We start from the raw sequence: 6,768 nt of genomic DNA, 5'->3' as shown, positions 1-6,768 counted from the left end.
TGACGGTAAATATCCCCAGCCAATATCACTAACCCACTAGAGGTTACAGTTCAAATACATCGATGTAAGATGTAGGCATCATTGATATAAATTTTGTGATTTTACTGTCCGTAAAGGAAAAAAAATACTGTGATCTGTTTTCACTCAGGATAGCGTTTTTCATATGCTGAAAACCATTTATTTACTTATTTTGTATTTTGATGGTGTAGCATATACATGCTTTGCATTATGAATTCTTGACCACCATCATAACTGCTCTCGTGGCTGATTTCATCGAAGCAGGAAAATCTGAATAAGAAGTAAAACTGGCGGACGAATTTCTCGTCATCATCATCATCATGACTGTCAAAATAACTGATTTTGAATCAACCTGCTTACCCAATGTCATTATTTTTTTATCAATTGTGTTCCTACTTATTAATAAATTTTTTTTTTAATTTTCGTCTCATTCAACAAGACCTTAATGTTATTCAGCACATTACGTTTTTTTTTTTTTTTTTTTTTTTTTCTCACAAGCGTTTCTCCTTTACTGTGGCCCACGTATTTAAGGAAAGTCATACGCCATTCCACACATCAAGAAGAGAGCGTAAAACATCTCAAATACATCTCGGTTTCAGCGATCAGAACCCCTAACTAATTATTTCATATGACCATCATAGTCCCACCAGATGTGTTCACGCTCTGTCAGAGTTCAAGAGACATTTGAAACTTCCGCTGAATTCATTCAGAGTTTGAAACTCATAATTAGTTTGCGATATGGAGTTATGAGAATCAGTTTAGGATATATATACCAGAATGAGAATTCTTGTTTGAAGAGTTAAATGATGAAAAACGATTGACGAAATTAGATGATGAATGTTTGGTTAGGTCAAAGAATGAGAAATCAGGTTTAGATATGGATGAGGTTTAGATATGGATGGATGAGACTCCAGTGACAACCTTGCAGAATGAGAATTTTTCAGGACTTTAAATGATGAGAAGTTTGGTTAAGATATAACGATCATAGCCAGAGATGAGATTCAGTTACGATATGGTTGGATGAGACGGTATTATGGGAACCAGGGCAGGATATATACAAGGATGAAAATTTTTTGTTCAGAGTTAGAGAGAAAAAAAAGTTGAGAAATTGTTGTTTACCATTTTAGAAGATGAATGTTTGGTTAGAATAAAGAATGATGAATCACGTTTTGATATGGCGGGATGAGAATCTGGTGACGATGTTGCATGTTGAGAATTATGTTGGGATTTTAAATGATGAGAGTTTGGCAGGAGAGGATAGCATTATTTTGATATGGCGGAGTGAGAATCATGGGGCGGTACGCCATTTCAAGAAGTGTATTTGGAAATTAAATGATGAGAGTTTGGCAGGAGGAGATAGCGTTATGAGAATCAGTGTAGTAGTTATAAAAGAATGAGAATGGATAAAAGAAAATGAGAAACTGATTGGGAATTAGCATGATGTAAATCTAGCCAAAACAGATGAGATAAATCAAAATTTTCAAAATTAGTTTTCAGTAATGTGAAGAGACCTTAGTCAAGCTGAGACATAGCAGAGTTAGAATTCTGTTAGAATAAGGAATGACGGGAGGTCCAATTTCATTGATGAGGAGAATTTCATTCCCTAACATAAAAGTTATTTATGTTTGTAATAAAATCTAAATTTATGTGAATCATCAATAACCACAAGATCTTACTTGGTTTTACAAGATTTTACCACCGTTATTATTATTATTATTATTATTATTATTATTATTATTATTATTATTATTATTATTATTATTATTATTATTATTATTATTATTATTATTCAAGTGATTGTATTCATTATCTTCTTATCTGTAAAGGTTTAACGCGGAATATAATGATTTTTTCTTTGTATGTAAATACCGGCAATTATACGAATGTAAGGGAATTTATTTTTATATTCCAAACAACTGATGTAATGCTAAAAAAATATGTGTGAATTTTGTTATGCATTTCTTGGCCAGACCGATTTTTCATTGAGTCCAAGGAGTTTTTTCTTTTTATACAATACAAACAGATTGTTTCACATTTCCCTAAATTCTTGGCAAATTCTTCTCCCTCCCATACAGTCATACTATATGGATACTGTAAAGGACAAACCTGTTAAGATCACGCCATAGCAGATGGTAATTTTCCACCATACGACCACATCAGTGGTTTTTATGCTTACGGAAGGCAAGATGTCATTTCATGTAAATAACAGTATTCGTAGTCAATAAGAGTAATTCCTGTTCAATACGCTCATAAATTATAGGAGGTATGCTTTTGCGCATTATTGATTCGTAATTTTTTGTCCTTGTATTGGATATGTCACCACACCCTTGAGGTTGGTACTTGTGTATACATTCGCATTGAAACTAAAGTTACCTGAGATCATTCTATATTAAGGATGGCAGAAATTAAAACACAAACACTGTCGTATAGAATTAATCAACACAGTTACTTGTGGAAACAAAAATTCCTGACTCATTTCGGGAGCGAACTCGGGCCCTCCAGTTGAAAGGCAAGGGCGCTACCAACTAAATCTCTTACGTGTGGTTCAGTTGGTAGCCCCCTTTCCTTTTAGTTTAAAGACCTGGGTTCGATCTCGATGTGAGCGGTAATAGCCTCATCAGAGGCGAATTGTCATTACCAATTTTGTCGACATTCTGTAAAATTAAAGCTCAGGAAAGCAAGCTGTTCCCCATCTGAATGGAATGACGCGTAGTAAATGTTTTAGACGTCTTATGTATAAACCTTATGATTGATCTCATAACCACCTTAGCATTGTACCAGAGGTCACTATCAGCATTAATGATCAGTATCCTCAGGGGAGGAGATTAATCATTCTCGGATTGCATAGAACTGGTGATCAATATTTCCAGTTCTCTGTTTCATTTGGAATTCTGGTCTTGCCTCGGTTTTCCCGGATTCTTTAAACTTCGTGCGTGGGTTAGATAAAGGCTCCTGCATCTTAAACAAGCAATGAAGGCGGAAATGCGTGACCAAAATAAAAACGTATCTTGGATTCGTACCTTTTCTTTTTTTATCCATTTAGAGCTTGTACATCGTTAAGTTATTCATGTATTGTTGGCTGTGCTCTTGTTTACTAGGACTAGGAAAGGGCAGAAAATTCTGTTTTGTTTTTATTGAGAATAGATGATGAAACTTTCCGAGAACAAGCAAGAATGTTTCGCCGATGTTGTAAATAAATAAACAATAGGTATGTGCCATTTTTAATGTAAAGGATGGGGGCGGGGGGTTGCTGCTAGTGTGAGATGGACACCAATTGATAAACAGAGAGGAGAGAGAGAGAGAGAGAGAGAGAGAGAGAGAGAGAGAGAAGACGCATATTACCATTTCACGTCTAATCTCTTTGAATACCTTACCACCACTAAGACAGTGTCCCATAAAAGCATAAGGCCGACTTATATCTAAACCAACTAACGATGAAATTTATCAGTTAAAACGTTACTTTATTTTACCGACTAACTGCGTGTGATTTTTTATTCGTTTATCATTTTCTGTTCTTGACGGTGATGGCATATATTTATTTCCGGAATTTTACCGAAGTCCTTTATACGCAGTCGGGCAAAGTCTGAAATTTAGGCCTAATCTTGAGAATGATTATTTCCTATTGTTATCCATAGCCATCACTATAATCCCCAGACATAATTACGAGGATTCTTACTCTCCAATTAATCTCTTCTAATGGTTGTTATGGTACCTTCTGAGATACCCTTGTATTATTCGGCAAGATTTAGCTCCATCGCGGTCTTAGTTGGTTGCTTATGAGGGACCGAAAAACTTTTAGCGAATTCCCAAGTCTACTTTTGAAGCAAATGCTTATCTAGGAACCAGATACTAAATATGACTAACCCGGAGTCGTTTACCTTCTGCTAATAAGAGAGAGAGAAAAAAACAAAAGTTCTTACAACGAATTTCAGTAATAATGTCCTGAGGGTTATTCCCTCTTGTCACTGACCTGTCTTTGATCGTAGAGAATGCACGATTATCAGTTTTATTTATGCGCAAAGTGAATAAGTGAATGTCTTTCTTCACTGTATAAATATCATAGTGGAATAATAAACAATTGGCATAGTCCTACGAGCATGTAGTTTTTCTTTTCACTGTGAAAGGCGAAGGAAAATAGAGATTAAGTCTCTCTATATTTTTTATTTTAAAAAAATGACAATGATAAAGACAATCACTGAACTATGATGAAAATTAACTACAATTAGAGCCTCTTCTCTCATAATTGATTTTTAAATACACGAGGAATCTACCTCCTGAAGCATCTTAGAGAGAGAGAGAGAGAGAGATTTATATTTACTCCTCTTCTGGAAGAAGACAGAATTTCCTTTGATCATCTATATACAGAAAGGACAACGTTATTTGCTTATCATTAGTATTCTTTTGAAGTCAGCTACGCGTCTCGAACGAAGTCATTTGACTTTGAAATGTCGACTTCAGGCTGATGTGATGATGATGATGATGATGATGATGACGAAGATGGTGGTCTTGCTGTTCAAAGATGCTGTCTGTGCTTTGACAGCCGGTTTATATAGTAATTTTCTCCACCTATTTAAATTTATTTTTTCTTTATCTTTATTTGCGATTGTCTAGCTACTCCTTATTTTCTGTGTTAAAATTCACGTTTTCGTCAATTTTATTCCTGCTAATTCTTATTTGCCATTTTTTCTAGTCACTTGTGTTTTTTGGCATTATTTTTACGATTTTTGTATTTGAATATAGAGAGAATGAACACATCATGAACTTTAGGCTATAAATCCAACACTTGAGCACTCTCAGCCATTCATTGCTTTAGATAGTGAATAGAAGGAAATAAGTATATCTTAGTAAATTTAACCAGACCACTAGCCGATTAAGAGCTCTCCTAGGGCTCACCCCGAGGATTAGATTCATTTTTACCTTGGCTAGGAACCAATTGGTTACTTTAGCAACGGGACCTACAGCTTATCGTGGGATTCGAACCACATTATATCGAGAAACGAATTTCTAATCACCAGAAACAAATTCCTATGATTCCACGTTGGCAGAGCGGGGCGCGAACTCCCGTTACCAACTTGTCCAACGAGGAACTGTGAAAGAGGGAGTTAGAGTGGTTGGACAGTAAGATACAGAGATCCAGAAAATAACAGATGAGATACAAGGATCTTAAGATAAAACAGGGAGGAAACTTTACGTTGCAATAAGAAGTATTAGTTAGAAAAATTGCAAAGCAAAATGGAGGAAAGAGGGAAAGAAGGTATAAGCTAAAAGGTTGCTGCAGCTATTGTTGGGAAATTATGTTGCTTAGACGTTTTAGTAATACCCACAGTACACCACGTGGGGTACTCAGCGGCAATACCCTCCATCGGGTTAAATTGCGTCTCAAAACTTACACTTCCCATTATTAGTATTTAATTTCACATTGAAGAACTGTTCTCAATATTTGAACTGGTGTCGATTACTTCAACCAACATTTTATAACATATAGTAAACGGTGTGCAACAACTACTCTCGCAACAGTACTTTGCAATACTTCGATGTCTCTAGTTCTAGGAGAGAGAGAGAGAGAGAGAGAGAGAGAGAGAGAGAGACGCAAAACGCAATCACACTTAGGTCTAGCGCATGCGCAACAGACCAACAACAACTGGAAGGCCGAACGACTGTCGCCATAGCATTACGGTTCACCACAACTTACGCACCACTCTCCCCTCTCCCTAACACTATGCATAACAATTACGCGTAATACCACCATCTCCGAGGAAATACCTCAACTTATGGTTATTCGGCACCAGTTAATTATCTTGCCGATCGTCACAGACCCGTCATTTCGCCACATGACTAGAGCGTATGGCGTTCCGTCTGAGGTACGGCCTAGGCTGAGGATAAGGAAATCGCTAATGATTCGCTGTCGTTACTTAGATGTTGGCCGGTTTGATTTGTCTTCCTCGTTATTCATCAATCACTGTTAGGAATATGAAGGTCAGTGAGGCGTTTTTCAGTGATTTCTTCCATTCTGGAAGGACGACAGTGGTGACATTCATATCCAATTTAAGGCTGGACTTTGTAATAGTGAAGGCATTAGCAGTTATTCGATCAGTTCTCTTGTGTTAAAGATAGGTGGTTGCTTCCATAACTGGTTAAAGGCTGAACTCTTTGACGCTTCTCGAAACTCCTCCTGTTACACTTGTCAAACCTAACTACTCTTTATTTCCTCTCCATTCGAAATGGTGGTAGCAGGTGTGATTTTGAAAATGGGAAACTACGATAAACTTCCAAGTGTGTTAGAGGTGCTTGTTAATGCGGGCCGTTTTAGAGCTCAAATTAAACTCCTTACTGATAGAATTTTGGTTGAAGATTGAGATACTTGGATGTTCGTAGGCCAATATGTCGTTTGTCGAGAAACATTGTTACTGGAACTCACCTTCAGATAATTTTCATGTTCAGTTGTACTTCCCTGTTTTGATGCACCTCGTTAAATGACCTTAAATTCGAAGGAATCTGTGGGAGGTACTCAGGCGAATCCGGGCTTTCTGCAGTAAAGGAATGATGAATCACATTAATTCAAACAAGATAATGGCGTGCAGTGGGAAATAAATAAATGAATAAATAAATAAATTACCAGGTAGGTCTATAGATTAAAGGCAGAAAACCACCGAAACTAGAAAGTAAATTTGTAATTACATAGGAGATGGAAATAGCAAATCATAAAGCACGAACGCAGAAAACAGTTCAATAGCAGTAATGATTTTCAAA

This window comes from Macrobrachium nipponense, chromosome 13, assembly GCF_015104395.2.
Source record: "Macrobrachium nipponense isolate FS-2020 chromosome 13, ASM1510439v2, whole genome shotgun sequence".
NCBI lineage: Eukaryota > Metazoa > Arthropoda > Malacostraca > Decapoda > Palaemonidae > Macrobrachium > Macrobrachium nipponense.
Note: the sequence above shows the minus strand (reverse complement) of the source record.